This window comes from Leiobunum rupestre, chromosome 6, assembly GCF_980474605.1.
Source record: "Leiobunum rupestre chromosome 6, qqLeiRupe1.1.hap1, whole genome shotgun sequence".
Lineage (NCBI taxonomy): Eukaryota > Metazoa > Arthropoda > Arachnida > Opiliones > Sclerosomatidae > Leiobunum > Leiobunum rupestre.
The window spans coordinates 3,881,031-3,901,308 of NC_143389.1; the positions used below are offsets into that span (position 1 = coordinate 3,881,031).

Consider the following 20,278-nt stretch of genomic DNA (forward strand, 5'->3'; position numbering starts at 1 on the left):
AATAAGGGCTTATTTTTTCCCTTTTTTGGTATATGTTCCTGATGGGGAAGTCTGTACCCGTTTCCTGCGAGTTTGCAAGGTGGCGCGTGCCTCAGTCAAGAATTCTTCACGCCATCTAAGTAGTTCTGGTGACTCTGTGACAAAGTTCCGTGCACGATGGCAAAAGTTCTCCAATTCATTTTCGGTCATTTCCGACCAATTCCAATCGCGTTCGTAAATCGGTTCTTCGTATGCTGACTGCTGTGAATTCGGAGAAGACTTCGAATCAGATTCGTTATGTGGTGGAGTTTTTAAAATCGTGGCATAACTCCCGGAAATTTTTGGTGATTCCAAAGACTTGTTGGAAGGTCCTGATAGAGAAAGGCCCCAGCCATCTTCTCCCTCAACGAAGTTTCCTGCTTCCTGTTCCTCGTCGTCCATTTTTCCAAGAGTATCACCTGCGTCAGTGACAGCTTCCTTGTCCGCTACTTGTGGCGTTGCAGAACTTCCGGGTTTGTCCGAGCCTTCGGGTGCCGGGATCTGGTCTTGAGTATCCGTGTTGTGCGGAGAGGGACGGACTTTTTTCCTTTTCTTGGGGCAATCCCGAACCTGATGACTGTCCTTTCGACAATAAAAGCACATTCGCTGGACCCCTTGGTAGACCAGCTGGATACGATGGCCACTGATGGTCATCAGGTTCGGGATTGGGCTCTTGACCTTCACCTCCAGCCGCCGATTTCCGTTACGAACGTCCTTCAACGGTCCCTTCTGGAAAGTTTCCCAAGTTTCGGATAATACCTCTCCGTAATTTTTCAGAGAAGCCTTTAAAAAGCTTAATTCCCACCAACTAGGTGCGCCTTTCACGGTGATTTGGGTTACAGGATCAGCAACTCCAACGATGGATAAATGCTTCTCCCCAACGATTATACCAGCGTCAACAGCCTTTTGGTATGTTACGATGTCCTTGAAGGATATCTGCGCCTCAGCCTTCCCGATCATTTGGAAGACTGTGATGCTCTTGGGGCCAATGCAGTCGAAAAGAGCAATAGCCAAGTCTTCTACATTGACCCCGTCGAATTTGATTCGTGCAGTGGCCTGCTTCGAAGACGAGGACTCCGCGGAAGTCGACTTCGACGTTACAGGAGGCATGGCGAGAGTTTGTGGAAACCGCCGAAGCGGAGACCGGAACTCAGGAACCGCTGGCTTGTAGCAGGCGGCAACAGGAAAACAGGAACAGCAGCCGGGACTGGAACTGGACTGGAGACAGGAACGGCAGCGACTGACGATTCAACGTGGCAGAGCAGGCAAACTCGCCTAAAGGCGTAAAAACACTTCTCGCCCCCCGACTAAGATCTCCGTATAGAACTGATATTGAAAACAGATACTACACTTTGATCTTAGCCAAAAGGCCGAGAAGCGATAACCCGCTAGGAGCCGTCACTGTTTAACAAAGTAAAAAGAGAGAATTCGAGCATTTCAAATATTTCATAATTACGTCACCGAATGTTGGTCCTGGTGGGAGATGACAACGTTTGTAGCCATCGCGCGAACAAAGGAGAAGACGATATCTTGAATCCGTGAAATAGAGGTACACCGCCAGGCCCGGACTGGCACTTTTGGGGTCATCGGCTAGAGACAGTAGAGTGGGCCACTTTACCGGGCCGTATGGAAAAAAAATCTAAATGGTGGTTTAGAGGACCATAAATAACGTATTAAGTGTACTAGATTCTACGTGAAACGTCAAACGCGTTTAAATGACCATTTAGGAAAAATTTATTATAAGCGAATAGAGCGTTCTATAAAAGTGGACCATAACCGGTCACTTTTCATACAGACTATAGAGCTGGTTCAGCAGGACTAACAACTTTTGTTATTCTTTGGTTTAAGAGAATTCGGCTTATGTCCTGTCTTTATATGAATATTTTAGAGACGTACCTTTTAGGAGTTGTAGGAGGCACCCTAGGTGTTGAAGTATGTTTGGGGTTAAGGATATTTTCATGATCTAAGTTTCATCTTAAACACGTGGATTTGGGACTAGTATTTTCTAGAATTTTGCTTATTTGCCATCATACATTTATTACAAAAATCATTTAAAATAAGAAAAAAGGCGCGGAAAGCAAAGCCGGAAATATGTGAAGCCTAGGCTAGCAACTACGCTACTAATAAAAATTGACTGCTCTCAATTTCTTACGGGTTTGCCAGATAAATATATTTCTCTAAGACGAAAAACCGGCCAAACCTTCACCTCCTCCGAACTCCAAAGGGGGAAAGCACACCACACCAATTTTATAGATTCGTAAACGCGCCTTCCCAATCGACCGCCATCACCTTACAGTCTACGGGGAGGGTGATGAAAAAACTGGTTTGGGGGGGGGGGGGGATGAAATTTCTGCGGTAAAGGGCTTGCTCGTTGGTTGTCTGTACGATAATATCGGCGCCCAGTAAACGTTTCTAAAAAGAGTGTATAGAACGTTCTATTGGAGCCGCATGCAGCCGGTGGCCCTCGGCGATCACCAACCTACCAGGACCTGGCTAGTCGCGGCTTGTCCACCGCTATCAATTACACTCTAGCGGCAACGGCCATATCACGCTGAATACACCGGTTCTCGTCTGATCACCGAAGTTAAGCAGCGTCGAGCGCGGTCAGTACTTGGGAGGGAGACCACCTGGGAACACCGCGTGCCGTTGGCTACTCATTTATTTTCGCGGGATGGGATTTGCGTCTTTTAACAGGAAAATACCTTCATCCTATCATTTTGACGCTGCTTTTTTATGCAATTAAAAGTTCGCCCAGACGATAATATTATTTCGGTCAACTCTTGGCCTTTTTTTAACAACTGGCAGCATCTTTCCGTGAATAAAATACATGTTAGTATCAAAATTGAACAAAATAAAATGGCGAGAAAATTGGTTTTCATTTTATTCTACTTAAGGCTTGTACTTAAAATAGTACTAACTTACTTACTTACTTACTTACTTACTTACTTACTTACTAACTAACTAACTAACTAACTAACTAACTAACTAACTAACTAATTAACTAACTAACTAACTAACTAACTAATTAACTAACTAACTAACTAACTAACTAACTAACGTTTATCTCTAAACAAAAACATTTCCGCGGTAAAATCCACTCTGAAATGGCCTTTTCTGGTTTTGGAATGAAGTCCAAAGTTAAAATTTTATTAACAAATTCTAATTGTGAAATATATTTTTTGTTCTAAATTTTAATCTTAAATGTAATTTAAATAGTTGAATCTAAAAAAGGACTTTTGGAAAATGTTTTATAGAAGGTTTTATCATGGGACAGCCGCATGGATTAGGGGAGTAACCCAAAAATACAAAATATCAAAACAAACCACGAAATTAAATAATAAAACGGAGACAGAGATATATTTTTTAAACAAAATAATATAGCTAACTTTTATCTATTAATTGTTTTAGGTGATGTAGTTTATGTAAAATATAAAAATGAACCTTGGCACAATATAAATTTAATGTCATGTTTTATTGATACTTAGAAAAAGTAACAAACATTTCAAAAGTCAGATCTTTGAGATCATTATTAAAAAAATATAACATTTTAAATCCGAACTCCTCTATAAATATTAAAATTATAAATTCCTAATCTACTTTAACAAAAGATATATCATATTAAGTTTAATACTATTAATGTTAGGAATAATCATGACTTTGAGATAAATAGAACAAAAATGTTTAATTCCAAATATAGTTAATTATAGAGCAATATATAATAAATGATTTTGTACTTACCAAAAATAAGCCTTGCCACTTTATATCTTGGTAATGTAGCTGCCGCGGGCGGCGGGCCCCCGGCGGCGACTCACTGTCCACGGAAGACGGGAAGAGAGAAAAAATGGAGAGGGGCTTATTTCGTGTTTTCTCTTTACGCGGAACATCTTGGCTGGAACCCAATGACCTAAAAATGAGGGGCGCGCTGTCTCTACCCACCATACCGAAACCCGCGAATTTACGTTATGAAAACCGGTTCCTTCAGCCAACCACTTAGAACATGCACGATTTACGAACCTTGGGTTACGAATAAAACCACAGGAATAACACAGAACAACCTCTTTTCGCGCCTTTATTTTACCCCTCTTACTTGCCTCCCGCTCGTCGGCCATTGCCTCTGCCCTAAACGGGGAGTCTAGCATCCACTCCTTGGGTATCCATAATGGAGGAGAGGACTGAAAGGGGGAAAACCAAGCATGGACGCGCCCAGGAAAATACCAAGGAGGATAGGAAGGGAGGCGAAGTAGGAGGGATGAACGCGGCAGCATCCTTGTAAGAAGCTTAGCGGCGGGAAAATTTCGGAAAAATGGCGGCTAGACGTAGCGTAGCTGCCGCAATCTTGCCGCCATTCATCCCTCCTACTTCGCCTCCCTTCCTATCCTCCGTGAAAATACCGCGAAAAAGAGTGTATAACTAGGTAAAAGAAAATTCAAAAACTGGAATCTTTCCGATTCTTCATTATTAACTATTCGACAATAAGGATTTTACCACTTATGACGTCAGAGGGGCAATATATTATAATAAAGAAATATATATAAAGACAGCCAAATAACATTTCCCGGAAATACTGTGTTGCGCAGTGCGCCATTATAAGAGCGTTTGATTTTTGATTTCAAGAGAGAAGTGGGCCGATCCCGGATTTACTGCAATACCAGGCCGACCCGTGGCGGAGGTGGAGCAAGCTCCGACCACTCCGCCGCCGTCCAAAAATAAGTTTAATATCTTGGGCCCCGATGGGACCCGTATCAGATATTAAGCTGATAAGAACAGATACTACACTTTGATCTTAGCCAAAAGGCCGAGAAGCGATAACCCGCTAGGAGCCGTCACTGTTTAACAAAGTAAAAAGAGAGAATTCGAGCATTTCAAATATTTCATAATTACGTCACCGAATGTTGGTCCTGGTGGGAGATGACAACGTTTGTAGCCATCGCGCGAACAAAGGAGAAGACGATATCTTGAATCCGTGAAATAGAGGTACACCGCCAGGCCCGGACTGGCACTTTTGGGGTCATCGGCTAGAGACAGTAGAGTGGGCCACTTTACCGGGCCGTATGGAAAAAAAATCTAAATGGTGGTTTATAGGACCATAAATAACGTATTAAGTGTACTAGATTCTACGTGAAACGTCAAACGCGTTTAAATGACCATTTAGGAAAAATTTATTATAAGCGAATAGAGCGTTCTATAAAAGTGGACCATAACCGGTCACTTTTCATACAGACTATAGAGCTGGTTCAGCAGGACTAACAACTTTTGTTATTCTTTGGTTTAAGAGAATTCGGCTTATGTCCTGTCTTTATATGAATATTTTAGAGACGTACCTTTTAGGAGTTGTAGGAGGCACCCTAGGTGTTGAAGTATGTTTGGGGTTAAGGATATTTTCATGATCTAAGTTTCATCTTAAACACGTGGATTTGGGACTAGTATTTTCTAGAATTTTGCTTATTTGCCATCATACATTTATTACAAAAATCATTTAAAATAAGAAAAAAGGCGCGGAAAGCAAAGCCGGAAATATGTGAAGCCTAGGCTAGCAACTACGCTACTAATAAAAATTGACTGCTCTCAATTTCTTACGGGTTTGCCAGATAAATATATTTCTCTAAGACGAAAAACCGGCCAAACCTTCACCTCCTCCGAACTCCAAAGGGGGAAAGCACACCACACCAATTTTATAGATTCGTAAACGCGCCTTCCCAATCGACCGCCATCACCTTACAGTCTACGGGGAGGGTGATGAAAAAACTGGTTTGGGGGGGGGGGGGATGAAATTTCTGCGGTAAAGGGCTTGCTCGTTGGTTGTCTGTACGATAATATCGGCGCCCAGTAAACGTTTCTAAAAAGAGTGTATAGAACGTTCTATTGGAGCCGCATGCAGCCGGTGGCCCTCGGCGATCACCAACCTACCAGGACCTGGCTAGTCGCGGCTTGTCCACCGCTATCAATTACACTCTAGCGGCAACGGCCATATCACGCTGAATACACCGGTTCTCGTCTGATCACCGAAGTTAAGCAGCGTCGAGCGCGGTCAGTACTTGGGAGGGAGACCACCTGGGAACACCGCGTGCCGTTGGCTACTCATTTATTTTCGCGGGATGGGATTTGCGTCTTTTAACAGGAAAATACCTTCATCCTATCATTTTGACGCTGCTTTTTTATGCAATTAAAAGTTCGCCCAGACGATAATATTATTTCGGTCAACTCTTGGCCTTTTTTTAACAACTGGCAGCATCTTTCCGTGAATAAAATACATGTTAGTATCAAAATTGAACAAAATAAAATGGCGAGAAAATTGGTTTTCATTTTATTCTACTTAAGGCTTGTACTTAAAATAGTACTAACTTACTTACTTACTTACTTACTTACTTACTTACTTACTAACTAACTAACTAACTAACTAACTAACTAACTAACTAACTAACTAATTAACTAACTAACTAACTAACTAACTAATTAACTAACTAACTAACTAACTAACTAACTAACGTTTATCTCTAAACAAAAACATTTCCGCGGTAAAATCCACTCTGAAATGGCCTTTTCTGGTTTTGGAATGAAGTCCAAAGTTAAAATTTTATTAACAAATTCTAATTGTGAAATATATTTTTTGTTCTAAATTTTAATCTTAAATGTAATTTAAATAGTTGAATCTAAAAAAGGACTTTTGGAAAATGTTTTATAGAAGGTTTTATCATGGGACAGCCGCATGGATTAGGGGAGTAACCCAAAAATACAAAATATCAAAACAAACCACGAAATTAAATAATAAAACGGAGACAGAGATATATTTTTTAAACAAAATAATATAGCTAACTTTTATCTATTAATTGTTTTAGGTGATGTAGTTTATGTAAAATATAAAAATGAACCTTGGCACAATATAAATTTAATGTCATGTTTTATTGATACTTAGAAAAAGTAACAAACATTTCAAAAGTCAGATCTTTGAGATCATTATTAAAAAAATATAACATTTTAAATCCGAACTCCTCTATAAATATTAAAATTATAAATTCCTAATCTACTTTAACAAAAGATATATCATATTAAGTTTAATACTATTAATGTTAGGAATAATCATGACTTTGAGATAAATAGAACAAAAATGTTTAATTCCAAATATAGTTAATTATAGAGCAATATATAATAAATGATTTTGTACTTACCAAAAATAAGCCTTGCCACTTTATATCTTGGTAATGTAGCTGCCGCGGGCGGCGGGCCCCCGGCGGCGACTCACTGTCCACGGAAGACGGGAAGAGAGAAAAAATGGAGAGGGGCTTATTTCGTGTTTTCTCTTTACGCGGAACATCTTGGCTGGAACCCAATGACCTAAAAATGAGGGGCGCGCTGTCTCTACCCACCATACCGAAACCCGCGAATTTACGTTATGAAAACCGGTTCCTTCAGCCAACCACTTAGAACATGCACGATTTACGAACCTTGGGTTACGAATAAAACCACAGGAATAACACAGAACAACCTCTTTTCGCGCCTTTATTTTACCCCTCTTACTTGCCTCCCGCTCGTCGGCCATTGCCTCTGCCCTAAACGGGGAGTCTAGCATCCACTCCTTGGGTATCCATAATGGAGGAGAGGACTGAAAGGGGGAAAACCAAGCATGGACGCGCCCAGGAAAATACCAAGGAGGATAGGAAGGGAGGCGAAGTAGGAGGGATGAACGCGGCAGCATCCTTGTAAGAAGCTTAGCGGCGGGAAAATTTCGGAAAAATGGCGGCTAGACGTAGCGTAGCTGCCGCAATCTTGCCGCCATTCATCCCTCCTACTTCGCCTCCCTTCCTATCCTCCGTGAAAATACCGCGAAAAAGAGTGTATAACTAGGTAAAAGAAAATTCAAAAACTGGAATCTTTCCGATTCTTCATTATTAACTATTCGACAATAAGGATTTTACCACTTATGACGTCAGAGGGGCAATATATTATAATAAAGAAATATATATAAAGACAGCCAAATAACATTTCCCGGAAATACTGTGTTGCGCAGTGCGCCATTATAAGAGCGTTTGATTTTTGATTTCAAGAGAGAAGTGGGCCGATCCCGGATTTACTGCAATACCAGGCCGACCCGTGGCGGAGGTGGAGCAAGCTCCGACCACTCCGCCGCCGTCCAAAAATAAGTTTAATATCTTGGGCCCCGATGGGACCCGTATCAGATATTAAGCTGATAAGAACAGATACTTTTAATTGTTTATTAAAAGATTGTCGTTTTTACATTGGTCATTTTTACATACGTTATATTTGTTCGCGTTTTAATTAGTTAAATTATCGCGAACAAGGCTAGTTCATAATCCGTCGAGGTAAGTATTATTTTTTTTTTATAGTTTCTAAGCATATAATTAATTTTTCTTTTTTCTAGGTTTAAAACATCAAGAGTTAAGTAAAGTTAAAAACTTTAAAACAAAACACTATAAATGATCGGGATAAAAAACTGAATTTTAAAATAAAAGTAACAAATAAAATATATGAATAATACATTAAAATATACTTAAAAAAAATATATTAAAAATGTATCAGAAATATATTTACAGAAATTCAGTATGTGACGTATTCGTTATACATATCTTTCTCAGGTGTGGATTTGGTGACGCTGGCGAATGTCTTTTCTTCGTTTTGTGTTTTTCCCTTCTTGGTTGCTTTTGCTGGAGAGTTGGGCATACGTCTTTTTGAGAATTTTCCCTGTTCCTTGGTTACGAGTGTGATAAACATCTGCTTCCTTATATCGTTTATTTCGTCAGTATTCTTGAGGTACTCCATGAATTCTTTAAGTTGTGCCTGGGAGTAGTTCCTGATGTCTTCTAGTACTTCCGGGCTGACGTATAGGTCGCTGTTATGATCCTCCTTGATCTTCTCATCTGTCTGGGACGGGTCGACAATGTCCACTTCCTGAACGTGCTCGGACCTCTCAGTTGTTTCTATCTCCTGGTTTTCTGTGACTTCCCGCGCTTCGGCTTCCTTCCTGGCCTGTTTCACTTCGCAGGAGGACACTGTGTGTCCCTCCTTGTCGCAAAAGAAACATTTCTTTACGACTCCCTGGTAGTAGACAAGCGCTCTGCTGCGTCCGAAATAAAGTACGTTTGGTATGGTTTTTTCGATTTTAATTTTCACTGATCTGTCGCCATTTTTAAGTCCTTTAAGTTGAGGGTATTCGTCGAGTCGGTGTGCTTTGATGGTGCCATAGTGTCGCATAGTGGTAAGTATAGAGTCCCATTGGATCCAAGAGGGTAGATTCTTGATAGTCACCCAGACGCCGTCGTCTTCGACGCTGGTAAGTCGGCAGGGTTGATTGTTGATTTCGAGGTCGTTGTAGGAGAGCGCTTGTTGCAAGAAGGCCAGGGTCGTAAATGTAATTAAAAATTTTTCTTTACCAACAGGTTGGAGAGTGTCAAGGCAGTCAGAGCCGAGTTTATCATTGAAGGTCCGAGCGACGTCCAGGAATCCGGCGTCGACTTCGAGCCGGGCTGTCCGCTTTTTCACCTCAGCAGCCATAAAGGCTGTGGAGAGGTCGTCAGGTGGAGGTAAGTCCCAAAAAGGAACAGCGTCAGGTACCAATGGCAGGAAACAGCCAAGTCAGGATACGGCGTGGGTACCCGGAACAGCAGCGACAGGTAAGTAGCAGCAGAACCAGGATCGGCAGTGGAATCAGGAACAGCAGAGGAACTGGAAACAGCAGCGGCAGCTTCAGAAGCGGGAACAGGAACAGGAACGTCAGGATACTGGCAGGTAAGTCAGCATCGCAGGAACAGGCTGAGAAGCGTATACGTCGCTTAACGGCCTTTCGGCCAAGATTTCAGCGAAATAGCTGGAAACAGATACTACACTTTGATCTTAGCCAAAAGGCCGAGAAGCGATAACCCGCTAGGAGCCGTCACTGTTTAACAAAGTAAAAAGAGAGAATTCGAGCATTTCAAATATTTCATAATTACGTCACCGAATGTTGGTCCTGGTGGGAGATGACAACGTTTGTAGCCATCGCGCGAACAAAGGAGAAGACGATATCTTGAATCCGTGAAATAGAGGTACACCGCCAGGCCCGGACTGGCACTTTTGGGGTCATCGGCTAGAGACAGTAGAGTGGGCCACTTTACCGGGCCGTATGGAAAAAAAATCTAAATGGTGGTTTATAGGACCATAAATAACGTATTAAGTGTACTAGATTCTACGTGAAACGTCAAACGCGTTTAAATGACCATTTAGGAAAAATTTATTATAAGCGAATAGAGCGTTCTATAAAAGTGGACCATAACCGGTCACTTTTCATACAGACTATAGAGCTGGTTCAGCAGGACTAACAACTTTTGTTATTCTTTGGTTTAAGAGAATTCGGCTTATGTCCTGTCTTTATATGAATATTTTAGAGACGTACCTTTTAGGAGTTGTAGGAGGCACCCTAGGTGTTGAAGTATGTTTGGGGTTAAGGATATTTTCATGATCTAAGTTTCATCTTAAACACGTGGATTTGGGACTAGTATTTTCTAGAATTTTGCTTATTTGCCATCATACATTTATTACAAAAATCATTTAAAATAAGAAAAAAGGCGCGGAAAGCAAAGCCGGAAATATGTGAAGCCTAGGCTAGCAACTACGCTACTAATAAAAATTGACTGCTCTCAATTTCTTACGGGTTTGCCAGATAAATATATTTCTCTAAGACGAAAAACCGGCCAAACCTTCACCTCCTCCGAACTCCAAAGGGGGAAAGCACACCACACCAATTTTATAGATTCGTAAACGCGCCTTCCCAATCGACCGCCATCACCTTACAGTCTACGGGGAGGGTGATGAAAAAACTGGTTTGGGGGGGGGGGGGGATGAAATTTCTGCGGTAAAGGGCTTGCTCGTTGGTTGTCTGTACGATAATATCGGCGCCCAGTAAACGTTTCTAAAAAGAGTGTATAGAACGTTCTATTGGAGCCGCATGCAGCCGGTGGCCCTCGGCGATCACCAACCTACCAGGACCTGGCTAGTCGCGGCTTGTCCACCGCTATCAATTACACTCTAGCGGCAACGGCCATATCACGCTGAATACACCGGTTCTCGTCTGATTACCGAAGTTAAGCAGCGTCGAGCGCGGTCAGTACTTGGGAGGGAGACCACCTGGGAACACCGCGTGCCGTTGGCTACTCATTTATTTTCGCGGGATGGGATTTGCGTCTTTTAACAGGAAAATACCTTCATCCTATCATTTTGACGCTGCTTTTTTATGCAATTAAAAGTTCGCCCAGACGATAATATTATTTCGGTCAACTCTTGGCCTTTTTTTAACAACTGGCAGCATCTTTCCGTGAATAAAATACATGTTAGTATCAAAATTGAACAAAATAAAATGGCGAGAAAATTGGTTTTCATTTTATTCTACTTAAGGCTTGTACTTAAAATAGTACTAACTTACTTACTTACTTACTTACTTACTTACTTACTAACTAACTAACTAACTAACTAACTAACTAACTAACTAACTAACTAACTAATTAACTAACTAACTAACTAACTAACTAATTAACTAACTAACTAACTAACTAACTAACTAACGTTTATCTCTAAACAAAAACATTTCCGCGGTAAAATCCACTCTGAAATGGCCTTTTCTGGTTTTGGAATGAAGTCCAAAGTTAAAATTTTATTAACAAATTCTAATTGTGAAATATATTTTTTGTTCTAAATTTTAATCTTAAATGTAATTTAAATAGTTGAATCTAAAAAAGGACTTTTGGAAAATGTTTTATAGAAGGTTTTATCATGGGACAGCCGCATGGATTAGGGGAGTAACCCAAAAATACAAAATATCAAAACAAACCACGAAATTAAATAATAAAACGGAGACAGAGATATATTTTTTAAACAAAATAATATAGCTAACTTTTATCTATTAATTGTTTTAGGTGATGTAGTTTATGTAAAATATAAAAATGAACCTTGGCACAATATAAATTTAATGTCATGTTTTATTGATACTTAGAAAAAGTAACAAACATTTCAAAAGTCAGATCTTTGAGATCATTATTAAAAAAATATAACATTTTAAATCCGAACTCCTCTATAAATATTAAAATTATAAATTCCTAATCTACTTTAACAAAAGATATATCATATTAAGTTTAATACTATTAATGTTAGGAATAATCATGACTTTGAGATAAATAGAACAAAAATGTTTAATTCCAAATATAGTTAATTATAGAGCAATATATAATAAATGATTTTGTACTTACCAAAAATAAGCCTTGCCACTTTATATCTTGGTAATGTAGCTGCCGCGGGCGGCGGGCCCCCGGCGGCGACTCACTGTCCACGGAAGACGGGAAGAGAGAAAAAATGGAGAGGGGCTTATTTCGTGTTTTCTCTTTACGCGGAACATCTTGGCTGGAACCCAATGACCTAAAAATGAGGGGCGCGCTGTCTCTACCCACCATACCGAAACCCGCGAATTTACGTTATGAAAACCGGTTCCTTCAGCCAACCACTTAGAACATGCACGATTTACGAACCTTGGGTTACGAATAAAACCACAGGAATAACACAGAACAACCTCTTTTCGCGCCTTTATTTTACCCCTCTTACTTGCCTCCCGCTCGTCGGCCATTGCCTCTGCCCTAAACGGGGAGTCTAGCATCCACTCCTTGGGTATCCATAATGGAGGAGAGGACTGAAAGGGGGAAAACCAAGCATGGACGCGCCCAGGAAAATACCAAGGAGGATAGGAAGGGAGGCGAAGTAGGAGGGATGAACGCGGCAGCATCCTTGTAAGAAGCTTAGCGGCGGGAAAATTTCGGAAAAATGGCGGCTAGACGTAGCGTAGCTGCCGCAATCTTGCCGCCATTCATCCCTCCTACTTCGCCTCCCTTCCTATCCTCCGTGAAAATACCGCGAAAAAGAGTGTATAACTAGGTAAAAGAAAATTCAAAAACTGGAATCTTTCCGATTCTTCATTATTAACTATTCGACAATAAGGATTTTACCACTTATGACGTCAGAGGGGCAATATATTATAATAAAGAAATATATATAAAGACAGCCAAATAACATTTCCCGGAAATACTGTGTTGCGCAGTGCGCCATTATAAGAGCGTTTGATTTTTGATTTCAAGAGAGAAGTGGGCCGATCCCGGATTTACTGCAATACCAGGCCGACCCGTGGCGGAGGTGGAGCAAGCTCCGACCACTCCGCCGCCGTCCAAAAATAAGTTTAATATCTTGGGCCCCGATGGGACCCGTATCAGATATTAAGCTGATAAGAACAGATACTGAATTTGTTTATTTAAATTCTTGTCATGGTTACATATGTTCGCGTTATTAATTATTAATTTAGCGCGAACATTGTCAAAACTTAATTTCTTTTTTCAGGTTTGTCTTTTTATAAACGGTGTCAAGGTAAGTATTGTTTTACTATTTTCTTTTTTAACAGGGTAAGTATATTTCATTTTTTTTCTTTTCTAGCGTTTAACGTTAAAAAATATATATGTCTATCGATACAAAAAACGAGGGCAATACCGTACAAAATAACCATTTGCTTTTAAATAACAAAAAAAAAACACTTAGAAAGCCAAAACACTTAAAGATGTAAAATTAAAATGATGAAATTTAAAATTTTACTAAAACATTTGTGACGTAGTTACTTGTAACCTTACGCGGATTTTAAAATCTAAAAAAATATATAATTAAAAACATAATTACATATTTACAAATCATATTGATGGCTTATTTTTTCCCTTTTTTTGCTTGCGTTCCAGATGGTGAAGTCCGTGTACGTTTCGCGCAATTTTGCAAGCATATGCGCGCATGCCTCAGTGAGTTTTCACGCCATTTACGGATTTCTGGCGAAGTCGTGTCCAAGTCCTGTGCTCGACGGCAAAAGTCCTCTAAATCTTGGGTGGACATCTCCCAAAAGGTCCATTCTCGTTCGTATATCGGAATTTCCGAAACTGGATGTTCTGAGATTGGAGAAGACTCCAAATCTGGTTCTTGACGCGGTGGAGTTTTTACTGCGTTGGAGTAGCCATTTGATTTTACTGGTGGCTCGAGGACCTTAGGGAGAGACCCTGGCGGGGATAGGCGCCAGCCATCTTCGCATCCTTCGAAGTTTCCTTCTCCTGAGCCTCCTTCGTCCATTTTTTCTATGATTACACCATCGCCAGTGAAGTCTGACGGGTCTACTCCTGGTGGTGGTGTCTGGCTCCTTACAACTTCAGGATCTTCAGGGGCGTGTTTTTGATCCGTACGTTCAGTTATCGGACGTACTTTTTTCTTCTTCTTGGGGCAATCCCGAACCTGATGACTGTCTTTACGGCAGTAAAAACACATTCGCTGAATGCCCCGGTATGTAATCTGGACACGATGACCACTGATGGTCATCAGGTTCGGGATTGTGGACCTCATACGGACTTCAAGGCGGCGGGTACCGTTCTTGAGGTCTTTGAGAGGGCCCTCCTGGTAAGTTTCCCAGGATTCGCTGAGGACATCGCAGAAGGATCGAAGAGCGGTCTTGAGGAAAGATAGCTCCCACCAACTCGGGGCATCTCGCAACGTGATGTATGATATTGGATCAGCTACACCAACGATTTCAACTTGATTATCTCCGACCATGATGCCGGCTTCAATGGCCTTCTGGAAGCAGGATGCGTCTTTAAAGGTCACCTGAGCGACTTCTTTTCCTACGGGCTGGAACACGGTGATTCCATTTGGTCCGACGAGACCAAAGAGAGCTGGAACAAGGTCGTTGAGAGCAACGCCTTCGTATTTGACCCGAGCTGTCATCTTTTTCAAGGCTTCAGCTGGAGAGGAGGACATCGTCGACTGGGCAGGAGCCATAAAGGCACGTCTGCGGTCGTCGAGATGGTAATGCAAGATCGATGCAAGACTGGATACTCTTCTGGGACCGGAACAGGACAGCCAAGAACAGGTAAGTAACCTTCTTTCAGGAAACAGGAAACAGCAGAGCGGCTCAGGACAGGAACATCTCGTGCAGCGGTGCAGCAAAACTCGCCTTCAAGGCGTAGAAAACACTTCTCGCCCCTCGACTAAGATCTCGGTATAATATTGCAGAACAGATACTTTTAATAGTTTATTAAAAGGTCGGTTTGATACAAACTATATACATATATGACATTATTGTTCGCGGTTTTAATTATTTAAGTTAACGCGAACATTCGTTAAAATAAAAATTTACATTGGAAAATTTAAAAACGAGCTGGAAGCTAACTCAAAAATTTAAAAGTTAAATTTTATGAAATATTTTTCCCTTTCTTAGGGTCTCTTACATCTAGGGGACTTTGACTTCTTTTGGAGCGATTATGGAGGGTTCTCTCGGCCATCACTAGAGTGTTATCCCGCCAGTCCATGATTAGCTTTTTCTTGGAGGTTAATGCTTTAGCGCGCCGGCAGAAATCTTCAATTTCGGATTTCGTCATAACATCAAAATCCCAATAGCGGGCATAAATTGCCACTTCTGGTTCAGGTTCAGGTTCCTTATGTGGTGGAGATTTCAGAGCGTCGGCGTATTGACTGGTCGGGACTGTAGGTTCTGCGTTTTTCTTGGATGGTTCTGGTGATGTTAGTGACCAGCTCTCTTCAGAGCTTTTTGATTCGTTGGCAGAGGTAAGTATGGGTATTTGGCTTGTTTGTTTTTCTTGTTTTTCTTTCAGGTTATCGTCGTGAGTGGTGGCGTTGGTAAGTGTAGGTGTTGAGCTTCTGGTTATTTCAGGATCTTTGGGTAAGTCGTCTTTGGTTCCGGTTTTTGTCTTCTCGGTCATCTGGGGTATCTTTTTTACGCAGTTAGAGGCAACGTGCCCCTCCTGCTCACAATAAAAGCATTTCTTCGCAACCCCAGTATAGTATACGAGGGCCCGGCTACGTCCGAAGTACAGCACATTTGGTATAGTTTGGTTCATTTTTATTTTAACCGCTCGGTCGCCATTCTTGATCCCTTTAAGCTCTTTGTATTCTTCTAATCGATGTGCTTTTATTTCTCCGTATTGTCGAAGGTTGGTCAGTATTGCGTCCCATTGGATCCATGGAGGTAAATTTTTTATCGTCAACCAGACGCCGTCCTCTTCTACGCTGGTGACTCTACAGGGCTTGTTACCGATTGTTATTTCTCCATAGGAGACCGCTTGCTGAAGGAAAGCCATGGTAGTGAAGGTAAGTAGGAAAGACTCCTTACCAACAGGTTGTAGTGTTTCGATGGATTCGTCTCCGAGTTTTTCGAGGAAGGCTCGAGCGACATCTAGGAAGCCGGCGTCGACTTCGAGTCGGGCAGTCCGCTTTTTCACCTCAGCAGCCATACAGGCTGTGGAGAGGTCGTCAGGTGGAGGTAAGTTCCAAGAAGGAACGGCGTCTATTAGTAATGGCAGGTATCAGCCAAGTCAGGATACGGCGTAGTGACCAGGAACAGCAGCGACAGGTAAGTGTCAGCAGGACCAGGAACAGCAGCGGATTCAGGAACAGCAGAGGAACCGGAAACAGCAGCGGTAGCTTCAGAAGCAGGAACAGGAACAGAGACGTCAGGGTACCGGCAGGTAAGTCAGCATCGCAGGAACAGGCTGAGAAGCGTAAACGTCGCTTGACGGCCTTTCGGCCAAGATTTCAGCAAAATAGCTGGGAACAGATACTACACTTTGATCTTAGCCAAAAGGCCGAGAAGCGATAACCCGCTAGGAGCCGTCACTGTTTAACAAAGTAAAAAGAGAGAATTCGAGCATTTCAAATATTTCATAATTACGTCACCGAATGTTGGTCCTGGTGGGAGATGACAACGTTTGTAGCCATCGCGCGAACAAAGGAGAAGACGATATCTTGAATCCGTGAAATAGAGGTACACCGCCAGGCCCGGACTGGCACTTTTGGGGTCATCGGCTAGAGACAGTAGAGTGGGCCACTTTACCGGGCCGTATGGAAAAAAAATCTAAATGGTGGTTTATAGGACCATAAATAACGTATTAAGTGTACTAGATTCTACGTGAAACGTCAAACGCGTTTAAATGACCATTTAGGAAAAATTTATTATAAGCGAATAGAGCGTTCTATAAAAGTGGACCATAACCGGTCACTTTTCATACAGACTATAGAGCTGGTTCAGCAGGACTAACAACTTTTGTTATTCTTTGGTTTAAGAGAATTCGGCTTATGTCCTGTCTTTATATGAATATTTTAGAGACGTACCTTTTAGGAGTTGTAGGAGGCACCCTAGGTGTTGAAGTATGTTTGGGGTTAAGGATATTTTCATGATCTAAGTTTCATCTTAAACACGTGGATTTGGGACTAGTATTTTCTAGAATTTTGCTTATTTGCCATCATACATTTATTACAAAAATCATTTAAAATAAGAAAAAAGGCGCGGAAAGCAAAGCCGGAAATATGTGAAGCCTAGGCTAGCAACTACGCTACTAATAAAAATTGACTGCTCTCAATTTCTTACGGGTTTGCCAGATAAATATATTTCTCTAAGACGAAAAACCGGCCAAACCTTCACCTCCTCCGAACTCCAAAGGGGGAAAGCACACCACACCAATTTTATAGATTCGTAAACGCGCCTTCCCAATCGACCGCCATCACCTTACAGTCTACGGGGAGGGTGATGAAAAAACTGGTTTGGGGGGGGGGGGGATGAAATTTCTGCGGTAAAGGGCTTGCTCGTTGGTTGTCTGTACGATAATATCGGCGCCCAGTAAACGTTTCTAAAAAGAGTGTATAGAACGTTCTATTGGAGCCGCATGCAGCCGGTGGCCCTCGGCGATCACCAACCTACCAGGACCTGGCTAGTCGCGGCTTGTCCACCGCTATCAATTACACTCTAGCGGCAACGGCCATATCACGCTGAATACACCGGTTCTCGTCTGATCACCGAAGTTAAGCAGCGTCGAGCGCGGTCAGTACTTGGGAGGGAGACCACCTGGGAACACCGCGTGCCGTTGGCTACTCATTTATTTTCGCGGGATGGGATTTGCGTCTTTTAACAGGAAAATACCTTCATCCTATCATTTTGACGCTGCTTTTTTATGCAATTAAAAGTTCGCCCAGACGATAATATTATTTCGGTCAACTCTTGGCCTTTTTTTAACAACTGGCAGCATCTTTCCGTGAATAAAATACATGTTAGTATCAAAATTGAACAAAATAAAATGGCGAGAAAATTGGTTTTCATTTTATTCTACTTAAGGCTTGTACTTAAAATAGTACTAACTTACTTACTTACTTACTTACTTACTTACTTACTAACTAACTAACTAACTAACTAACTAACTAACTAACTAACTAACTAACTAATTAACTAACTAACTAACTAACTAACTAATTAACTAACTAACTAACTAACTAACTAACTAACGTTTATCTCTAAACAAAAACATTTCCGCGGTAAAATCCACTCTGAAATGGCCTTTTCTGGTTTTGGAATGAAGTCCAAAGTTAAAATTTTATTAACAAATTCTAATTGTGAAATATATTTTTTGTTCTAAATTTTAATCTTAAATGTAATTTAAATAGTTGAATCTAAAAAAGGACTTTTGGAAAATGTTTTATAGAAGGTTTTATCATGGGACAGCCGCATGGATTAGGGGAGTAACCCAAAAATACAAAATATCAAAACAAACCACGAAATTAAATAATAAAACGGAGACAGAGATATATTTTTTAAACAAAATAATATAGCTAACTTTTATCTATTAATTGTTTTAGGTGATGTAGTTTATGTAAAATATAAAAATGAACCTTGGCACAATATAAATTTAATGTCATGTTTTATTGATACTTAGAAAAAGTAACAAACATTTCAAAAGTCAGATCTTTGAGATCATTATTAAAAAAATATAACATTTTAAATCCGAACTCCTCTATAAATATTAAAATTATAAATTCCTAATCTACTTTAACAAAAGATATATCATATTAAGTTTAATACTATTAATGTTAGGAATAATCATGACTTTGAGATAAATAGAACAAAAATGTTTAATTCCAAATATAGTTAATTATAGAGCAATATATAATAAATGATTTTGTACTTACCAAAAATAAGCCTTGCCACTTTATATCTTGGTAATGTAGCTGCCGCGGGCGGCGGGCCCCCGGCGGCGACTCACTGTCCACGGAAGACGGGAAGAGAGAAAAAATGGAGAGGGGCTTATTTCGTGTTTTCTCTTTACGCGGAACATCTTGGCTGGAACCCAATGACCTAAAAATGAGGGGCGCGCTGTCTCTACCCACCATACCGAAACCCGCGAATTTACGTTATGAAAACCGGTTCCTTCAGCCAACCACTTAGAACATGCACGATTTACGAACCTTGGGTTACGAATAAAACCACAGGAATAACACAGAACAACCTCTTTTCGCGCCTTTATTTTACCCCTCTTACTTGCCTCCCGCTCGTCGGCCATTGCCTCTGCCCTAAACGGGGAGTCTAGCATCCACTCCTTGGGTATCCATAATGGAGGAGAGGACTGAAAGGGGGAAAACCAAGCATGGACGCGCCCAGGAAAATACCAAGGAGGATAGGAAGGGAGGCGAAGTAGGAGGGATGAACGCGGCAGCATCCTTGTAAGAAGCTTAGCGGCGGGAAAATTTCGGAAAAATGGCGGCTAGACGTAGCGTAGCTGCCGCAATCTTGCCGCCATTCATCCCTCCTACTTCGCCTCCCTTCCTATCCTCCGTGAAAATACCGCGAAAAAGAGTGTATAACTAGGTAAAAGAAAATTCAAAAACTGGAATCTTTCCGATTCTTCATTATTAACTATTCGACAATAAGGATTTTACCACTTATGACGTCAGAGGGGCAATATATTATAATAAAGAAATATATATAAAGACAGCCAAATAACATTTCCCGGAAATACTGTGTTGCGCAGTGCGCCATTATAAGAGCGTTTGATTTTTGATTTCAAGAGAGAAGTGGGCCGATCCCGGATTTACTGCAATACCAGGCCGACCCGTGGCGGAGGTGGAGCAAGCTCCGACCACTCCGCCGCCGTCCAAAAATAAGTTTAATATCTTGGGCCCCGATGGGACCCGTATCAGATATTAAGCTGATAAGAACAGATACTTTTAATTGTTTATTAAAAGCTTCGTTTGATTTTACATATTTACATTTGTACATTTGTTATATTTGTTCGCGTTTTAATTAATTAAATTATCGCGAACAAGTCGGATAAACCTAAAAAAACAAGTATTTACATAAGTATTAATATTTAAACTTTCTAGGGGTGTCCACGTTCATAATCAAGCAAGGTAAGTATACTTTTTTTGTTAT

At 41.0% G+C, this 20,278-nt stretch overlaps 5 non-coding genes and 6 pseudogenes across 5 annotated transcripts; 4 read left to right on the plus strand and 7 right to left on the minus strand.

Moving 5' to 3' along the window:
* Positions 1-1,259: 1,259 nt before the first annotated feature.
* On the minus strand, positions 1,260-1,400 carry LOC149938395 (U2 spliceosomal RNA; annotated as a pseudogene).
* Positions 1,401-2,551: 1,151 nt separating this feature from the next.
* LOC149938396 (5S ribosomal RNA) lies at positions 2,552-2,670 on the plus strand. Its single transcript, XR_016482004.1, has one exon. It is a non-coding gene; the product is annotated as a 5S ribosomal RNA (ribosomal RNA).
* A 1,963-nt stretch (positions 2,671-4,633) lies between these two features.
* On the minus strand, positions 4,634-4,825 carry LOC149938397 (U2 spliceosomal RNA). Its single transcript, XR_016481483.1, has one exon. It is a non-coding gene; the product is annotated as a U2 spliceosomal RNA (small nuclear RNA).
* Positions 4,826-5,975: 1,150 nt separating this feature from the next.
* Positions 5,976-6,094, plus strand: LOC149938398 (5S ribosomal RNA). Its single transcript, XR_016482005.1, has one exon. It is a non-coding gene; the product is annotated as a 5S ribosomal RNA (ribosomal RNA).
* A 1,967-nt stretch (positions 6,095-8,061) lies between these two features.
* Positions 8,062-8,239, minus strand: LOC149938399 (U2 spliceosomal RNA; annotated as a pseudogene).
* Positions 8,240-9,734: 1,495 nt separating this feature from the next.
* Positions 9,735-9,888, minus strand: LOC149938400 (U2 spliceosomal RNA; annotated as a pseudogene).
* A 1,151-nt stretch (positions 9,889-11,039) lies between these two features.
* On the plus strand, positions 11,040-11,158 carry LOC149938401 (5S ribosomal RNA). The gene has a single exon (XR_016481461.1). It is a non-coding gene; the product is annotated as a 5S ribosomal RNA (ribosomal RNA).
* A 1,967-nt stretch (positions 11,159-13,125) lies between these two features.
* On the minus strand, positions 13,126-13,304 carry LOC149938402 (U2 spliceosomal RNA; annotated as a pseudogene).
* Positions 13,305-16,535: 3,231 nt separating this feature from the next.
* On the minus strand, positions 16,536-16,679 carry LOC149938403 (U2 spliceosomal RNA; annotated as a pseudogene).
* A 1,150-nt stretch (positions 16,680-17,829) lies between these two features.
* Positions 17,830-17,948, plus strand: LOC149938404 (5S ribosomal RNA). Its single transcript, XR_016482006.1, has one exon. It is a non-coding gene; the product is annotated as a 5S ribosomal RNA (ribosomal RNA).
* A 1,967-nt stretch (positions 17,949-19,915) lies between these two features.
* On the minus strand, positions 19,916-20,095 carry LOC149938405 (U2 spliceosomal RNA; annotated as a pseudogene).
* Positions 20,096-20,278: the final 183 nt, after the last annotated feature.